The sequence below is a fragment of the Elaeis guineensis genome, chromosome 3, assembly GCF_000442705.2.
Source record: "Elaeis guineensis isolate ETL-2024a chromosome 3, EG11, whole genome shotgun sequence".
NCBI classification, from domain to species: Eukaryota; Viridiplantae; Streptophyta; class Magnoliopsida; order Arecales; family Arecaceae; genus Elaeis; species Elaeis guineensis.
In genome coordinates this window covers 70,598,694-70,618,816 of record NC_025995.2, presented here as the reverse complement: position 1 = coordinate 70,618,816, position 20,123 = coordinate 70,598,694, and the positions used below count along the sequence as shown (strand labels likewise).

General features: G+C 41.7%; 1 long non-coding RNA gene across 1 annotated transcript in view; it reads right to left on the bottom strand.

Annotated features, from left to right (window-relative positions):
* Positions 1–2,468: 2,468 nt before the first annotated feature.
* The window catches only part of LOC140856079 (uncharacterized), a 43,754-nt gene continuing 26,099 nt past the window's right edge, over positions 2,469–20,123 (bottom strand). Inside the window, exon 2 of the long non-coding RNA XR_012139477.1 lies at positions 2,469–2,641. This is a non-coding gene — a long non-coding RNA (uncharacterized lncRNA). The remainder of the gene's footprint in view (positions 2,642–20,123) is intronic.

Here is a 20,123-nt window from a genome sequence, read left to right as displayed (position 1 = left end):
CGATCAAAAAATCAATCACAAACTTATTTATAGATTAAAAAAATAATTCAAAAATTTTATGATCGATTTTTTGGTCATAAAATTTTTTAATATTTTGTAACCAAAAAATCGATCATAAATATATTTTACAACTGAATATAATTTTTTTATTTTTTTTGAATATGATATAATTTTAAAATTTAAAATTTATCTGTACCATTTATTATCTAAATAATTATTATTAGAGTATCATCACAAAAGATCACCTCGATCTAGTAGTCCTAGCTATGTTAATCAATAAAATTCAATTTTGATGGCCATGAACAACCACATGATGATCTGATAAATAAAGACTGTCGATGGGTTTAAAAATTTATAATGATGATCTTGATGATATTTGTAGCACAGTATCAAAATTTTACTTCAATCGAACATCATTATCATGATCAATTTAGTATAAAATGATTTAGACCGTTAAATAAAAAATGAATGATCAAAAGGCTAAACGACATCCAATTATAAGATAATTTTTTAGATAAATAATCTTTACTATTACTTTGATCGTTTATACAGTAGTGATCATAAAATTCAAACCGCATGTATATGAACCATCCAAAACTAATGTCTCTTGATACTCATTCTTAAAGTCCTTATGTAATTATACTTATGCTTTTATAAAATCTGCTTAATATGGATAGTTCATATATGTGCAGTTTGAATTTTATAATCATCACTATATAAATAATCAAAGTAATAGCAAAGATCATTTATCTAAAAAATTATCTTATAATCGGACGTCGTTTAATCTTTTGATTACTCATTTTTTATTTAACAATCCAAATCATCCCGTGCTAAATTGACTATGATAATGATGTCTGATTGAAATAAAATTTTGATAGTATGCTACAAATATCATCAAAATTATTGTTATAAATTTTTAGACTCATAGATGGTCTCTATCTATCAGATCATTATGTGATCATTCGTGACCATTGTAATTGAATTTTATTGATCGATATAGCTAGCTAGCTAAGACTATCGGGTCGAGGTGGTCTTTTGTGACGATACTCTAATAATAATTATTTAGATAATGAATAGTAAAAATAGACTTTAAATTTTAAAATTATATCATATTCAGAGAAAAATAAAAAAAAATTATATTCGATTGTAAAATATATTTAAGTTCGATTTTTTTGTTGCAAAATATTAAAAAATTTTATGATCAAAAAATTGATCATAAAATTTTTGAATTATTTTTTAATCTATAAATAAGTTTAAGATCAATTTTTTAATTACAAACTATTAATTTTATGATCAAAATATCGATCATAAAATAATTCAAGTATTTTATGATCGATTTTTTGATCATAATTTTTTTAAATATTTTATAATAAAAAAATTGATCATAAATATATTTAAATTTAAAAATAATTAAAATATTTTATGATCAATTTTTTAGATGTAAAATATTAAAAAAATTTATGATCAAAAAATTGATCGCAAACTTATTTATAGATTAAAAATAATTCAAATATTTTATGATCAATTTTTTGATCATAATTTTTTTTTTAATATTTTGTAACTAAAAAATTGATCATAAATATATTTAAATTAAAAAAATAATTAAAATATTTTATGATCAATTTGTTGGTTGTAAAATATTAAAAAAATTATAATCAAAAAGTTGATCACAAACTTATCTATAGATTAAAAAATAAGTCAAGAATTTTGCAACCATTTTTTTATTCATAAAATTTTTAATAAAAATAAAAAAATGAAAGCCTTGCTACCAATTTTTCAGTTGCAAAATAATAAATCCATTTTGCAACAAAAAATCAATCATTAAATTATTTAAAAACTAAATTAAATAATTAAAAATTATTACAATCAAATTTATGGTTATAAATTTAAAAAAAATTAATATTTTATAAATTTATTTTTATATTTAATTTTTTGGTTACAAAATTGGTCACAAAATTAAAATTTTGCGATCGATTTTATGATCGATTTTTTCTGTTGCTATATTAATTTTTTTTATTATCAATCATAAAATCGATCATAAAATTTTAATTTTACAATCAATTTTGCAATCAATATTTTTTGATTGCTATATTAATTTTTTTTAATAATCAGTTGTAAAATTGATCGTAAAAAATTTCGATCATAAAATTGATCACAAAATCAATCATAAATTTCAATCAAAAAATTTGATCATAAAATCAGTCACAAAATCACTGTTTTCTTGTAGTGTAAAAAATGATTCTTAGTAACAAAATTTATTGTCACAAAAAGTTAACCTGCTATTAGTGATAAAATTTGTTGCCATAAAAAAAATAATCTATTATTTTTTCTTCAAATAAATAAATAAAATATACTAAAATTTAAATTAATTAACCTATTCATAATAATTCAAATATCTTTCAAATACATAATCATATAAAGATTTCTACATGCTCCTCCATGCATCATCTTCACAACAAAAGTTAACAAATAAAATAATAAATCTTATACGGCACCCACAAAGTTATGAAATGCCCAAGTTTTAAGTAACAATCACAAAGTCATTAAGCTTCAACAAAGCTCCAATGCAAGTCAATTCTTTTCTCTACCATAATAGCCATTCCACAAAGCTCATATGCAAGTCAATTTCCTTCTCAACAGCCTTCAATATGAAAAATAAATAAACTCCAAAAATTAGAATAATATAAGCATGCATGAAAAATTAAAAAAATTTTAAGCATATATATAAGATATTTAATGTTAATTTATATAAAATCATTACAAATATTAAATAACCATAATTAGACAATAATGACAACCACCACCACAACCACTATCACCATAATTATTTCATAACTATCCAAGCAATCACAAATAATACAACATATAGTTCATGCTAATACATCTATCTATTCAAAAATACAATAATGATAATCATTATACCACAACCACTACCATCATAATCATTTTATAACTATCTAAACAACCATAAGTAATATAATATATAGCTATGCTAATATATCTATCTATTTAAAAATACCCACAAGTGACAACCACCACTACAAACACTACCACCATAACCATTCAATAACTATCTAAGTAACTATAAGTAATATAATATATAATCATTATATTTATCTATTTAAAAATATAATAATGACAACCACCACTACAACCACTACCATCATGACCGTTTCATAACTATCCAACCACCGTCAGAACAACCACATTAACTTTTTATTTTTAGATCACCATCAGAAACAATCAACAATTATCATAATCAAATTATAGCTAAGAGATAGTAAATAAATGACTTTACTGTCAGAAAAATAGATCACTAAGCCTGACTGTGCTGCGTCTCTCTCATGAATTGACTAAATTTCTTCATTTGATCTTCATAAGTTTTCATTTTTTCTTCATATGTGACAGTTTTCTCAATGACTTCAGTAATCTTCTTGTTAGCCCTTTCTAGTTGAGACTCAGTAGGAGTAAGTCGGCTCTTGAGCCCATTATCATATGAGCTTGATATATAGGATAAACTTGAACTTTCAACGTTAATGCCATGTCCCATCCCTCCCAAATATCTCAACTTCTTATCAAGCATACAAACCAAAATATGTTTTGTGACCTTTGATCTACACCTTCCTTTGAAGGTTGCTGCCTTAATTTAGTCATTTTATCATGTGAAATTTTCAAATATAATTTAGACCTTAAGATAATTTTTTTCATAAATAAAAAATATAAAAAGAGTGTACTTATATTTACAAATTTTGATTGAGTAATTTTATTAATGATTCTTTACCATCCTTCTTTGTGTGTGTATCTTTGAAGAGATCAACCACACTTGGATTCTCCTTGTAAAGTTAGAATAAAAAAATTAAATAATTCATTAATAATAATATATATTAAATATTTCAAAAATATAAAAGTACTAAAAATATTATATTATCATTTTTCAAAGTCGACTAAGAAAGGTCCTAGAGCCTGAAGTATGATGGTATAGGAGTTGCAAATGATTACTTGAGTTTGTTTGTAATTGCTTCTGCAAAAATAAATAAAAAATTAAATAAAAATATAAAAAATATATAAATATATTTTGTCATATGAGTTACTATCATAAAGTCATCATTCTCTATCTGATCACATACTGAAAGTCAATCTTCCAATCCAACTTTTGAGAATAAAGATTTTTCTCATGGATTTACATCTATTTTTGCCATTAGTTTTTTGTATTTCTTGTTGAGTGTGTTCCTCCAATGCCTATAATAGATTTAAAATATTTTATAAACATATTCTTTCACATGTGGAGCTGGTCAATCCATAATTTCAAACCATCTCTGAAATAATTAATGATAATGTCACTTAAACAATTTTTTTATACATTAATAATAAAACTAAGTGAAAAATGAATATAACTAATATGAAAATTATAATAACCTCTAAATATGGATAATAAATTTTCTTTTGTTCCTATAAGATTTCTTTCCATCTTCCTATATTACGAAGAAGTGCATATATCTTAATAATAAATCTAACTCCTCTTGTAAAGTCAACATCATTCTCCAATGGTATACATTCTCCTTCACCAAATTCAATCCTTATCTTATGCTCAAGCTATAAAGTTAAACCAAATATTATCTTTTACAATACAAATGATGAAGTATATATAAATAATTTATGTACTAATATAATAATGAAGTATACAAGTGACAATCTTACTGACTTTCTTATCCAATACTATGCATCATGATGTACTATGACCTCTCTTAGGTAAGAAAGAATCTAAAAATACAAATATAGTTAATATCAAGTATGCATATAATTATTATACAAATATAAAATTATATTTAAAAACTATAATATTTTAAATAGATATAATTATTTATTTATATATATACTCACTTTTTTTACTCCTTAAAGTAGAAGGATGAGGCCTCTTCTAGGAGTATTTGTAATATTAGCATTTGATGAAGATAAACTCTCTGATCGCTTGTATCGATCTATTCCGGATCCTATTATAAACCTATAAAGAAACTAGAAAGACAAACAAATTAAGCAAATAATTATATTCAATAGTTACAAAAAATATTATGCACTTAAAATTTAAATACATCACAACTATATAAACATAAAGCATAAAAAATTCATGAAGACAAAATTTTTTTCATAAATTACTTTCAATAATACAATATACATATACGAAAAGAAATCTTTATACTAATCATCAAGATCATTATCAATGCTTTCATCAGTTTTTATATTATTTTTTTCTTCAGTTATATCATCTCCATCAATGTCCTCTCCATCACTGCCATCTCCTCCAATGTCATTTTCATATTCTTGAATATTATCTGGTGTGGATCTTCCAATATTATCATCAAATTTGTTAGTATCTACAAATCTCTATTTAATGTGTCAAGAGACTCATCACCACTTTCAATAATTGAAACTATTCCATTTGATTGAAATTGCTGTATTGCTTCATCATCAACTCCATCTTCTACATCTATCAATTCTAACTTGAAAAGATTCCACAAATATCAATGTTGCACCCATTATATGAGCTGCCAATTACAACCCAACTTGTGTCATTGATGTAAAAAACTTGTTGAACTTGATCAAGTAATACAAAAGGATGATCCTTATACCATTGTGACCTCATATCAATGCTTATGAATTATGCATCATCTTGTACTATTCGACTACTTTCAGTATTAAATCATTCGCACTCAAATAGCACCACTTTATACTGTTTAAAAAATACAAGTTGAACAACTCTCTTCAAAAAACTAAAGAATTCAACCATCTTCCCTTCATATTCTCTTTCTGCAAATAATCCACTACTTTGAGTTCTACAAAAGTCGTCATGATTTCGAACTTCATTCACAATACAACTAAAGTAACATCTTGTCCTAGATTTATGGGGACCATTTGCTAATGCTCATAATTTATCTATCGCTTGTTTACATCTTTAGTAATGTAATAGGTTCATCTCCATAATAAGTACAAAAACCAAATTAGTAATATTATAAATTCCTACTGACAGTATTAAATTATTTTATTTGAAAATGAATGACTTACATTCTCTTTAATTCAATTAGAAAATTACTTCTGTTATCTCTTATTAATATTTAGATGGCTCACCTTCAATAGTTCTTGCCTAAAAATTTTATATATTATTAATCATTTTAGCAATATTTAATTAACAATACTAAAATACTTAACAAAATAAATAAAAATAATATTTAAGAAGTTTCTTACTCCAAGTATTTTATGATATCATCATAATTACTTAAAATATACTACTGAGCCATATCCAATTCCTTTTAAGATATTTTAGGTTCGGGCCTAATATGCCTAAAAGAATGAGCCATTAAAGAAAACACTCTAAGCTCTCTAGATTGTTATGGCTTCCATCATAGTTCCTTCCTGGTTGATTGAATTTAGTTTCATTACTTTTGAGATACATGAATAAGAATGTTATGCATTCATTCACAATGTATCTTTTCATGATTGAACCTTCAGAATGAGCTCTGTTACTAACCATATCTTTGAGAGAGCCGAGATGCCTTAATTAAACAAATAAGTAGAAGTCAAGTTTCTAATTATTTCAAAATACTTAAATTAAAACAAATAGAAACTATAAGTTAATTATCTTTCAAAAGAAAACATCCATCGTGAGCCTACTGGTCCTGCAATCTTCGCTTACTTGGGTACGTGAATAGCTAAGTATACCATAACATCAAAGAAGATAGGAGAAAATATTCACTCTGACTTGCACAAAATTATAGGTATGTTCTTCTCCATTCTTTCTACATCCTTCATTGTCAATGAATACAAACATAGTTTCTTAAAAAAATCACCCAACTTAAACAATACTTGGCTAACTTCTTTACATAAATAGCCACGAACTCCAACCAGAAGAAATCTTTGTAAAAGTATATGACAATCATGTGCCTTCAAGCCTATCACCTTATCATCTTTAACACATCTTGATATGTTTGATACAAATCCATCAAAAAACTTAATAGAATTTAAGAATTCTAGAAAAGCTTTCCTCTCACTTCAAGGTAATATGTTACAGGTAGCTAACTTTTTCAATTTGTTGTTTTCCTTTTGCATCCACAACTCTTTTATTATTTTTATATCATGTAAATCTTCACAAGCATTCTCTATGTCTTTTATTTTTTCTATAATGTTTAATAAAGTTTCAAGCACATTATTCCAGATGTTCTTTTTTATGTGTATGACATTAAGAGTGTTGGGTATAAAATCCCCCCCCAGCCGAAGTTCGTGTCAGGAGTGACCACTCAGGGATTCTATCAGCGTCCGACCTTCGGTGACTTCTCTCCGGCGGCCGAGTCTCCGCAGCATTCCCGAGTTCTGCCGATGGATAAACCCCCACCGGCGTCGACCAGATTCTTCACGACAGACGGACTCCTACGGGAGCCGGACTTCGGCCCTGACTTCAATTGCAGGAAGACTCCGTCCAGACTCCTACGGGAGCCGGACTTCGCCCCCGACTTCAATTGCAGGAAGACTCCGTCCGGACTCCTACAGGAATCGGACTTCGCCCCCGACTTCAATTGCAGGAAGACTCCGTCTGGACTCCTACGGGAGCCGGACTTCGTCCCCGACTTCAACCGCAGGTAGACTCCGTCCAGACTCCTACGGGAGCCAGACTTCTTCGCCGACTTCAACTGCAGGTAGACTCCATCCGGACTTCTACGGGAGCTGGACTTCATCCCCGACTTCAACTGTAGGAAGACTCCATCCGGACTCCTACGGGAGCCGGACTTCGCCCCCAACTTCAATTACAGGAAGACTCTGTCCGGACTCCTACGGGAGCTGGACTTCACCCCCGACTTCAATTGCAGGAAGACTCTGTTCGGACTCCTACGGGAGTCAGACTTCATCTCTGACTTCAACCGTAGATAGACTCCGTCCGGACTCCTACGAAAGCCAGACTTCATCCCCAACTTCAACTGCAGGCAGACCCCATCCGGACTCCTACGGGAGCTGGACTTCCCCCCCGACTTCAATTGCAGGAAGACTCCGTCTGGACTCCTACGGGAGCTGAACTTCATCCCCGACTTCAACCGCAGGTAGACTCCGTCCGGACTACTACGGGAGCCGGACTTCACCCCGACTTCAATTGCAGGAAGACTCCGTCCGGACTCCTACGGGAGCCGGACTTCGTCTCCGACTTCAACCGCAGGTAGACTTCGTCCGGACTCCTATGGGAGCCGGACTTCGTCCCCGACTTCAACTGCAAGTGGATTTCGTCCGGACTCCTACGGGAGCCGGACTTTGCTCCCAACTTCAATTGCAGAAAGACTCCGTCCGGACTCCTACGGGAGTCGGACTTCGTTCCTGACTTCAACTGCAGGTAGACTTCATCCGGACTCCTACGGGAGCCGAACTTCTTCATCGACTTCAACTGCACAGGTAGACTTCGTCCAGACTCCTATGGGAGCCGGACTTCGTCTCCGACTTCAACTGCACAGGTAGACTTCGTCCGGACTCCTACGAGAGCCGGACTTCGTCTCCGACTCCAGCTGCAGGTAGACCTCATCCCGAACTCCTACGAGGGCCTGACTCCGAGCTCCTATCGCAAGCGACCCACTCCGAGCTTTCGTTGCGGATGAACCTCCCCAGCACCATCCGACATCCACTGCCGATCGGCCCTCTATTGAAGTCTGCGAGAAATCAGACTACATCTGCAGAAAGCCTCTGACCGAACTCCTACGACAAGTAATTCTCGCCTGCCGCCTTAGCGCCCAAGGCACCCAACAGGATTTGCAGCATCCGAGCTCCTTTCTGATGGACAGCTACCTCTCTCCGCCAGGCACCTCAACCGAACTTCGACCGACAGGCCTGGACCCCTGGCAGGTCACAGTAACGGCCACGACTCTGCTCCACTTCCTACGACGAATCCCGTGCGGCTCCATTACTCCCTGGCAGGCCATAGTAACGGCCATGACTCTGCTTCACTTCCTGCAATGGATATCACGTGGCCCCTCCACCCTTTGGCGAGTCATGACAACGGACACCGCACCACTCTTCGCAACAGACTCCACGTGGCGAGCCATGGTGACAGCCACGACTCCACCCCATTACTCTTCATAATAAATTCCTCCTGACCCCATGCAGTCCACTACTAGGCGGTTACAAACGTCGCTATCAATCCGTTGCTCCCTTCGCCTATAAAAGGGGGGGCCCAGATACGTTATTCTCTAAGCTCTCATTTTCTATCTCTAAACTCTGCTAAAATTTTCGTTCGAGCACTCCATTCTTGTTGAGACAAAGAACTGACTTGAGCGTCGGAGGGTCTTGCCGGAGCAACTCCAACTCTGGTTTAGACTTCTTTTGCAGGTCCCGACGGCGACCGCGACTCCCTTGACTCCAGCTTCTCCAACGCAGGCAGATTTTTGCACCAACAGGATTGATGCTAGAAGAAGGGGTGTGTCTTCGCAGTACCCTTATTCTTAAAGGAGCGCTCAATGGGACCGCCTTCGGTCATCTTTTCTAATGTCCTCTCCTCCTTCCCCCACTAGATCTTCGCCCGATGCCTCCCTGCAAAGCATCCACACGGCGACCCACGACCTCCGCGGCCAGATCTCAGGCTCCGACCTAGCCTCCAGTTTTTCAGGCTCCTCCTCCTCCGACAACGGCCGCCGGCATGGAGCGGTCAGACAATCGACCTCCAACGGATTTCGCCAACACCATCTCGGAAGAATCCCGACGGGGAGCGACCGGCGTATTGGCCGGACCTCTCAAGCGGCAAAAGATTGAGGAATCCATAACTTTCACTGAAGAAGATGGTCGGAGAGTTCAATTTCCTCATAACGACGTGGTTGTAGTTTTCTTGAATATAGCTAATTACGATGTCCGCCGCATTCTTGTCGACAATGGGAGTTCGGCCGATATTTTATTCTATGACGCCTTCTCAAGAATGTCCATCCTTGACGGCCATTTGGGGCCGATTAGCTCCCCTCTGGTAGGGTTTACCGACGATGCTGTCCCGATGGAGGGAGTAATAACTTTGACTGTAGCTGCAGGTCGATATCCAAGATAATCCAGGGCTCTGGTGAATTTCCTGGTGGTGAAGGCGCCGTCAGCCTACAACGCAATCCTCGACCGACCTGGCCTCAACACTCTTTGGGCCGTCGTGTCAACCTACCATTTGAAATTGAAATTCCCTACCAACCAGGGGGTCGGAGAAGTCAGGGGAGACCAAGCTCTGGCCAGACACTACTACAACATAGCCTTGCAAAGAAGTGACCAATCTGACCTCTGTCCAGTTGATGGGCTGGACGCCTGCGACGACCTCGCTGAGGAGAGGGGCGGCCCAATCGAAGATCTGGTTTCGATCCCTATGAACGACGGGAATGCAGAGCATGTGGTGATGATCGGCTCCAACCTAGGGGAAGAGGTGCGGATGCATCTCATCGATTTTCTATGAAAGAATGCAGATATTTTCGCTTGGGTTCCAGCAGACATGCCGGGGATTGACACGAAAGTCATGGAGCACCGCCTGGCCGTCGATCCAAAGCATCGACCGATGAAAGAGAAAATCTGAGGTCATGCACCGGAGAGGCAGAAAGCGATAGCCGAGGAAGTGGACAAACTCCTGAAAGCTAGATTCATTAGAGAAATCAATTATCCTGACTGGATTTCCAACGTTGTCCTAGTCAAAAAGGCAAACGGCAAGTGGAAGATGTGTATAGACTTCAAAAAGCTGAATAAAGCCTGCCCAAAGGATAGCTACCCTCTGTCCAGAATTGATCAACTGGTGGATGCGACCTCGGGCCATGAGCTTCTCACCTTTATGGATGCATTCTTCGATTATAATCAAATCAGGATGGCACCGAAAGATGAAGAAAAGACTACTTTCATTACTAACCGTGGCCTTTACTATTACAGGGTCATGCCTTTTGGCCTCAAAAATACAGGTGCGACCTATCAGCAGCTGGTGAACAAAATCTTCAAGGAGCAGATCGGCCGCAACATGGAGGTCTATGTGGACGACATGCTCGTGAAAAGTAAATCTTCCATGAACCACGTCGCCGACCTCGAGGAGACCTTCGGTGCCCTCCGAAAATATAAGATGAAGCTGAACCCGACTAAATGTGCTTTCGGAGTGACCTCAGAAAAGTTCTTGGGCTTCATGGTATTGGAGCGCGGAATTGAAGCCAATCTGGAGAAAATTCACGCCATCCAGGAGATGGCCGCCCCGAAGTTGATAAAAGAGGTTCAGTGCCTTGCAGGGAGGGTAGCAGCCCTGAATCGCTTCGTCGCGAGGTCGGTCGAATGGTGCTTACCCTTCTTCCAAACCCTCAAGCGGCCGAAGAACTTCTGTTGGACCCCTGAGGGCCAACAGGCATTCGAAGAGCTAAGGAGCTACCTCGGCTTGCCTCCATTGTTGGTGAAGCCCGAGCCTGGAGAGGAGCTATTTTTGTACCTGACGATCTCCCGTAGGGCTCTCGCAGCAGTCCTTGTCAAGGAAGAGGCAAAAATTGAATGATCGATCTACTACGTCAGTCGCACGTTGAGAGATGCCAAAATCAGGTATACTAAATTAGAGAAACTAACTTACACCCTGTTGATTGCAGCCCAGAGGCTCCGATCCTACTTTCAAGGGCACACCGTAACATTGCTCACCGACCAACCGATCAAGGCGATTCTGCACCGGGCGGATGCCTCCGGAAGGATGGCGAAATGGGCGATTGAGCTTACAGAATTTGACATTAACTATCGACCTAGACCAGCGGTGAAAGCCCAGATATTGGCAGATTTTATAGTGGAGTGCACTATCCCAGAGGAGGCCGAACCTGAACAGGGTGAAATTGACGACCTTGAGCCCCGACTGAACTCCCCTGAAGGAGAAGCCGATCCCCCTGGTTGCTTTTGGGCCCTCTACGTGGATGGGTCTTCCAACATGTCAGGCGCAGGCGCGGGCCTGATCTTAATCAGTCCAGAGGGAATCATCGTGGAGTACGCTCTGCGCTTTGAGTTCCCCGCAACAAATAATGGAGCAGAATATGAAGCTCTGATTGCAGGGTTGAGGATCGCCAAAGAATTGGGAGTAGATCGGCTCCAAGTTCACAGCGACTCCCAATTGGTAGTGGGGCAAGTCAACGAAAACTACGAAGCACGGGAGGACAGCATGGCTAAGTATCTTGAAAAGGTAAAGGAGCTCGTCCCCGCCTTTAGTAGCTTCCACATCAAGCAGATTCCAAGAATGGAAAATACCAGGGCCGATCTTCTCTCCAAGCTGGCTACGCTGGCTCCGACTGAATTGCCCAAGGGTGTTCTCTTTGAAGTTCTGAAGTGCCCAAATACGAAAGAATCACGGCCCATGATGGAAATTGATCATGAGTCCAGTTGGATCGACCCGCTGGTGGCATATCTCAGAGACGGGGTTCTCCCTCATGATGCAAAAGAAGCCCGAAAGCTCAGAAATCAAGCCTCCCGATACATCCTCTATGAGGATAAGCTGTACAAGAGATCATACTCTTTGCCCCTCTTAAAATATCTCCGACCTTCGGAAGCCGACTATGCCTTATGGGAGATGCATGAAGGAATCTGTGGAAGCCATCTGGGGGCTAGATCCTTATCCCACAAATTGCTCCGCTAAGGATATTACTGGCCGACTATGCATCGTGACTCAATTGAGTACGTCAGAAAGTGCGATCGATGTCAGAGATATGCCAACATCCAGAGACAGCCCGCCACCAAGCTTACCCCCTTGAGTGCCCCATGGCCGTTTGCGCAATGGGGGATGGATATCCTTGGACCCTTTCCCGTGGCGTCGGGGCAGAGGAAGTTTCTCCTGGTAGCGATTGACTATTTCACCAAGTGGGTCGAGGCCGAACCGCTGACGAAAATCACAGAAGCTAAAGTGCAAGACTTTGTCTAGAAGTCAATCATTTACAGGTTTGGCCTGTCGAGAATCCTAATTACTGATAATGGGCGGTAATTCACGGGAGCAAGATTCATCGAATTTTGTGAGGACCTAAACATCTCCCACAACTTCACATCAGTAGCCCACCCTCAGGCGAACGGCGAAGCTGAAGTGACCAACAGAACTCTGCTACAAGGGATCAAGACAAGGCTCGAAAAGGCAAAGGGAACTTGGGCAGATGAACTTTATCATATGCTGTGGGCATACCGAACTACCCAAAGACTGCCCACGGGGGAGACCCCCTTCGCTCTAGCCTTCAGAACGGAGGCTGTTATCCCAATTGAGCTTAAACTCCTGTCGGCACGAGTCGTGGCATTCAATGAACATCACAATTCGCAAGGTCTTAAAGCCAACCTCGACTTACTGGAAGAAAAGCGAGAGGTAGCTCAAGTTCGGATGACAGCCTATAGACAGAAAGTCGCCCACTATTATAATTCTCGGGTCAAGAATAAAATCTTTAGAGCAGGAGATCTAGTGCTTCGACGAGCCGCTGTCTCGCAACCTCAGGATCGAGGGAAGCTCGCCCCAAATTGGGAAGGCCCATACGAAGTCAAAGAAGTAGTCCGGCTCGAAACTTATTACCTCAAAGAGCTCGAAGGAATAGACCTCCCACGGCCATGGAGCTCGAAAAACTTACGAATGTACTACCGATAACTTTGTTTTAAATAAAAATTTCATATCCACATGTCTTCTCTCTTGGCACGAGCCCATATCGACAGGACAGTCAAAACAAACCATGTCAGGAGCGGGAGGAGAACTTCGTCTCGACGAAATCGAAGGCCCAGTTCTCCTTAGATCGGATGGGGGGAGAGGCCCTGCAACGCCCACATGTGCCCCCACAGCCCTATTAGGGACAAGAGGAGAACCTCGTCCTAACTTGAGCAAAGTCGAAGGCCCGATTACCCTTAGACTGGATGGGGGGAGAGGCCAAGCAACGCCCACATGTGCCCCCACAGCCCTGTTAGGGACAAGAAGAGAACCTCGCCCTAACTTGAGCAAGGTCGAAGGCCCAATTCTCCTTAGATCGGATGGGGGAGAGGCCCTGCAACGCCCACATGTGCCCCCACAGCCCTGTTAGGGATAGGAGGAGAATCTCGTCCTAACTTGAGCAAAGTCGAAGGCCCGGTTACCCATAGACTGGATGGGGGGAGAGGCCAAGCAGCGCCCATATGCGCCCCCATAGCCATGTTAGGGACAGGAGGAGAACCTCACCCTAACATGAGCAAAATTGAAGGCCCGGTTACCCTTAGATCGGATGGAGGGAGAGGCCCTACAACGCCCACATGTGCCTCCACAGCCTTGTTAGGGACAAGAGGAGAACCTCATCCTAACTTGAGTGGGGTCGAAGGCCCGGTTATACTTAGACCGGATGGAAGGAGAGGCCCCGCAACGCTCATATGTGCCCCCATAGCCCTGTTAGCGATAAGAGGAGGACCTCGTCCTAACCTGAGCTAAAATTGATTACGCCAGAAATAGGAGAAGAACCCCGTCCTGATGCCAATTGAGATCTGGTCATTTAAGACCAGATAAGAAGAAGGGAACCTTACCGGCGACCCCTTCGTGCTCCCGCGACCCCACCAAGAGCAGAGGGAAAATCCCCACTCGAAAAAAAGAAAAAGGAAAAAGGGGAGGGGATTTAAAAAGGAAAGCGATGAACTACATCAGCGACGAATGGAAAACGAACTGCATCGACGATGCGAGGAACCTTATCTCAGCGAGGATTGGAGTTCTTATCAAAATCTCCGGCCTTCAAGAAAGCTCTCAATACAGACCAGAGATGAGACGGCTTCCTCGGGGTGACGAGAAGCTCGGGCCTCCGAGCTCGAACTCTGAAAGGGGGCATCAGACCCAAGCGGCCCCGGGCAAGTCTGCGGTCGTGGACAAAAGGATGGGTCAATGCGACGGCAATCGGGTACCTCCGAACGGCATCGATATCGAGCAAGGCAAGAGCCGAAAGAAGTTCGGCAAACGATAATTCAACATGCGAGTAAAAGAGGTAACGGAGAATTTTCTTCTCATGTCGTTAATTAAGTATACATCATAGAGCCCTTAAGGCTGAGGAAGGAAGGTGACAGAAAAAATGAGCCGATGCGGCAACGACCAGTAACCTTCGAGCGACGTCGACAAAAAAAAAAAAAAGAGAGGGGGGGAGAAGAAGAGAGAAAGCAGACGAAAAGAAAAAGAGGAGAGGAATACAACAATAACAATGAAAGAAGTTCGGCAGGCAACAATAACAAAATCTCCTTCTCATTCTCGATTAACAAGTACGTTATAAGACCCTAAGGGTCAGGGAAAAAGAACATTACTACAAGACCCAAAAGGAACACGTTAGGGACCACTTCAAGCTCTCGGCTCCTCCTTCCAGTTCTGTCCTTTTTAGTGGTATTTTCCAGTGCGTGTGATAAACCCCTCTGCTCTTGCCCTCCACCTCGTTCCGCTCCATTGCCGAAGCCCCAACCTTAGGGAAAAATGGGGGGATAGAATCCAAAGGATGGCGACGACAGCGGCAACGATGACCTGTATCAAGAAGAACCGGAGGTACCCCGAAGGCTGCGATGGCGTCGGAGGCATGCACCACCACCGTGTGCTCCACGACAACCACCGTCCTGGATACTTCAGCAAGGTTGGCATGCGCTACTTCCACCATTCCCGCAACAAGTTCTACTGCCCCACCATCAGCGCCGGCCGCTTCTGGTCCCTCGGCCCCGACGGCGTCAAGAATCCCGCCACCGCTCGTGACGACAACTTTGCCCCCTTGACCGGTGTCGCCCCGTTCAACTACTCCAAAATTCTCGGGCAGAACGCGCTCATCGGTTGTTTCCGTTATTAAATCCCTGTTGTTGAAGAAATTCTCCCCTGATCCCCCTTTGAGGCGGTGGGAACCCTGAGTGACAGTCGATAGCCGGAGAATTCGTAGGCCGTTGTTTTCCCCCTCCTACTCCTCTTGATCCATGGCATTCTCTCGAGGTTGGCCTCCTGGGCAGAAGCCCCGACAGGAGAACCCCTCGGAGGGGCTCGGAAGACTGAAGGCATCGGGGTGCCGGCGGAGATGGCGAAGACTGGTGCAAAGAGTGCTTAGAGTCAAAAAGGACACCGATGGAGTGACTAAACTCTCAGATAGAAGAAAGATGTCGACTCTTAGGCGAAGTGGAGCCCCTGGAGGGAAGGAGGGGGGCTTAAATAGGCGACGGGGCCTGGCGCAGTTATGGTGGCGGATATCCCTATGTCCACCGGGGCATGCCATGTGTCCCACTCACCGTGACGTAAGGCTGGTTGCTAGCGGAACCATTATGGTGTGGCGCTTAGGACTACGCTCCGGGGGAAATTCTGAAAGGACTCTTCGGATCGCCCTAATTGGAAAAGGGCTCCAGCACGCGCGCATTGAATGCCAAGATTTTCGAGGGCGATCGTATGCAGAATTCAAGGAAACAACTTCGGCTGTGAAAATTTTTCTGTACTTCTTCGTTCGAAACTCGGACTCGAAAGTGGGGGGACTGGTGTTGGGTATAAAATCCTCCCCCAGCCGAAGTTCGTGTCAGGAGTGACCACTCAGGGATTCTATCGGCGTCCGACCTTCGGCGACTTCTCTCCAACGGCCGAGTCTCCGCAGTATTTTCGAGTTCTGCCGATGGATAAACCCCCATCGGCGTCGACCAGATTCTTCATGACAGACGGACTCCTATGGGAGCCGGACTTCGCCCCCAACTTCAATTGCAGGAAGACTCTGTCCGGACTCCTACGGGAGCCAGACTTCGCCCCCGACTACAATTGCAGGAAGACTCCGTTCGGACTCCTACGGGAGCCGGACTTCACCCCCGACTTCAATTGCAGGAAGACTCCGTCCGGACTCTTACGGGAGCCAGACTTCGTCCCCGACTTCAATTGCAGGAAGACTCCGTCTGGACTCCTACGGGAGCCGAACTTCGTCCCTAACTTCAACCGCAGGTAGACTCCGTCCGGACTCCTATGGGAACCGGACTTCTTCACCGACTTCAACTGCAGGTAGACTCCGTCCGGACTCCTACGGGAGCCGGACTTCATCCCTGACTTCAACTGCAGGAAGACTCCGTCCGGACTCCTACGGGAGCCAGACTTCGCCTCCGTCTTCAATTGCAGGAAGACTCCGTCCGGACTCCTACGGGAGCCGGACTTCGCCCCCGACTTCAATTGCAGGAAGACTCCGTCCGGACTCCTACAGGAGCCGGACTTCGTCCCTGACTTCAACCGTAGGTAGACTCCGTCCGGACTCCTACAGGAGCCGAACTTCGTCCCCAACTTCAACTGCAGACAGACTCCGTCCGGACTCCTACGGGAGCCAGACTTCGCCCCCGACTTCAATTGCAGGAAGACTCCGTCCGAACTCCTACGGGAGCCAGACTTCATCCCTGACTTCAACCGCAGGTAGACTCCATCCGGACTCCTACGGGAGCCGGACTTCGCCCCCGACTTCAATTGCAGGAAGACTCCGTTCGGACTCCTACGGGAGCCGGACTTCGTCCCCGACTTTAACCGCAGGTAAACTTCGTTCGGACTCCTACGGGAGCCAGACTTCATCCCCGACTTCAACTACAGGTGGATTCCGTCCGGACTCCTACGGGAGCCGGACTTCACTCCCAACTTCAATTGCAGGAAGACTCCATCCGGACTCCTACGGGAGCCAGACTTAGTTCCCGACTTCAACTGCAGGTAGACTTTGTCCGGACTCCTATGGGAGTTGGACTTCTTCGCTGACTTCAACTGCGCAGGTAGACTTCTCTGGACTCCTACGGGAGCCAGACTTCGTCCGGACTCCTACGAGAGCCAGACTTCATCCTCGACTTCAACTGCGCAGGTAGACTTCGTCCGGACTCCTACGGGAGCCGGACTTCGTCTCTGACTCCAGCTGCAGGTAGACCTCACCCCGAACTCCTACGAGGGCCTGACTCCGAGCTCCTATCGCAAGCGACCCACTCCGAGCTTTCGTTGCGGATGAACCTCCCCAGCACCATCCGACATCCACTGCCGATCGGCCCTCTATTGAAGTCTGCGAGAAATCAGACTACATCTGCAGAAAGCCTCTGACCGAACTCCTACGACAAGTAATTCTCGCCTGCCGCCTTAGCGCCCAAGGCACCCAACAGGATTTGCAGCATCCGAGCTCCTTTCTGATGGACAGCTACCTCTCTCCGCCAGGCACCTCAACCGAACTTCGGCCGACAGGCCTGGACCCCTGGCAGGCCACAGTAACGGCCACGACTCTGATCCACTTCTTACGACGGATCCCGTGCGGCTCCATTACTCCCTGGCAGGCCACAGTAACAGCCACGACTCTGCTGTACTTTCTGTGATGGATACCGCACGGCCCCTCCACCCTCTGGCGAGTCGTGACAATGGATGCCGTGCCACTCTCCACAACAGACTCTACGTGGCGAGCCATGGTGACAGCCACGACTCCACCCCATTACTCTTCATAATAAATTCCTCCTGACCCCGTGCGGTCCACTACTAGGCGGTTACAAACGTCGTTATCAATCCGTTGCTTCCTCCGTCTATAAAAGGGGGGCCCCAGATACATTATTCTCTAAGCTCTCATTTTCTACCTCTAAACTCTGCTAAAATTTTCATTCGAGCACTCCATTCTTGTTGAGGCAGAGAACTGACTTGAGCATCGGAGGGTCTTGTCGGAGCAACCCCAACTCTGGTTTAGACTTCTTTTGCAGGTCCCGACGGCGACCGCGACTCCCTTGACTCCAACTTCTCCGACGCAGGTAGATTTTTGCACCAACAAAGAGTATATCTGATTTTGAATTTTGCCTAATATAGCAACTCAAAAAAATATTGTTCTTAACCCAATTCCCTTCACTACTACCATGCTTTTTTTCTCTTACTTGGATGTTTATCAAATTTGCCAAAGACATCCTTCAAATGCTCTAACCATTGCAATACTTGTTCTCTAGATAATTTTAGGGGTTTTGAATGGTGTCAACTTTTCCATTAAATACTTTTTTATTATTACGCCAAGGATGTTCTTGAGGCAAATAATGATGATGGCCCATGTAACCTATCTTACCTCTTAACTTTTGTGAATTAGTCATATCAAGGCACATGAGATAAGCATTATAGCCTTGAGTGATCCATCCAAATAAATAATCATAAGCTAAAAAATCACTGATAGTCTACAAAACTGCTGCATGCATTTGAAATCTTTTACCACTATAAGATTCATAAGTTTCTATATCTTCATCCCATAATTACTTCAACTCATCTATCAAGGGCCTCATATAAACATCTATATCCTTTTCAGGAGAAAGTGAGCCAAGAATCAATAGTGACATAAAATGATATGGCTCTTTTTTGAAGACGTAAGATGGTAAATTGTCAGGCTTAAAAAAAATCAGTCACATGCTATAAGAGTTGCTCATATGTACGAATAGAGTGAATCCATCACTAGCCAAAGCAAGCCTCACATTACAGAAATCTACTGTAATGGTACTAACATCTTCAACACATTTTTTACTATGCCACCTCATGTATGAAGCTGTCTTACTAAACATGAAGAGCCTTTGCAATCTTGGTTTTAATAGAAAATACCATAGTATTTTGTGAGGAATCTTAGCACCCTTGCCATCATCAAACTTCCATCTTGGTTCCTTACATATTAAACAATATTTCTTTATTTCATATTCCTTCCAAAAGAGCACACAATCATACTTGCATGCCTCAATAGGCTTGTAATCCAACACTATACTAGATACAAGTTTTCTAGCCCCATAATACAATGAGAGAAATGATGTACCTTCTAATAGCAAGTCCTTTAAAAAATTAAGCAATATATCAAATGACTTGTTGGTCCATTTATTGAGAACCTTTATATGAAGTATCTTGACAATAAAAGACAATAATAAATACTTGGACCCTGGGTATAGTTCATGTTGTGCATCCTTAATTAGTTTATTAATAGAAGAAAATTTGGCTTGTGATCTACCAGTGGTGTCATCAAATTATTATACTTTTCTCATCTCTCCCAATAACTCATATAAATCATCTACCAAGTCTTCACTAAATTTAGTACTGTTCATCATTTCATCATCAATATCATTATCACTATCATGTGTCGATATTCTTTCTCTATGCAAAGTTCAATCTCTATAAGTAAGTAAAAATCCTCGCAAGTGCAAGTCATATTTTACTTGACTAA